This window comes from Panulirus ornatus, chromosome 58, assembly GCF_036320965.1.
Source record: "Panulirus ornatus isolate Po-2019 chromosome 58, ASM3632096v1, whole genome shotgun sequence".
In the NCBI taxonomy this organism is placed as follows: Eukaryota; Metazoa; Arthropoda; class Malacostraca; order Decapoda; family Palinuridae; genus Panulirus; species Panulirus ornatus.
In genome coordinates, this window is record NC_092281.1 from 1,570,057 (window position 1) to 1,570,721 (window position 665).

A 665-nucleotide genomic window follows, 5' to 3' on the forward strand; every position below is an offset into this window, starting at 1 on the left:
GGTTATATGACTGTGGAAAATGTTTTAGCGATGGAACCACAGAAGTGTACAGAGAAAATAGATAATCATATACACACTATAATCAGTGAAAAATATCGCCAAATAAGGTATAGCATATAAACTAAACAGCAAAACATGATCACCATATATCTCCCGAATTATGACCCATAGATAGAAAAAACAAAGATCATGAAATAAGATTAATCATATATCATCAATTGCAACATAATCGCCGAAGAGAGTTCAACAACATGTAATAATCAGTTGAAACATGATCATCAAAAGTAGAAAAAAAAAAAAGTGAAACGCTGTTATCGAAGAGTCAATTGATCAGTAATGACTGAAACGCAGGTAAAGTGATAATTTTGACTTGTGTCTGTTTAGAAGAATGTTTTTTCCCCCGATGGTTTTTGGTGTATTTGGCAGGATTCTAACCTTCATTTCTTCCACAAATCACTACCTTATGATACATCCTCTCCTTTATCCAACAGTAACGGTGAACCCCCAGCGAGAACCCGAATTTTGGATGGGTTAATGACCAAAAATTAGTGATTTGCGATAGGAATAAAACTCAAAATCGTTCAAAAGACATCAAAAACAATATCAGTCAAACCTAACCTAAAACCCTGGACGTCTGAGACTGTAATAATAAATCAACCTACAGA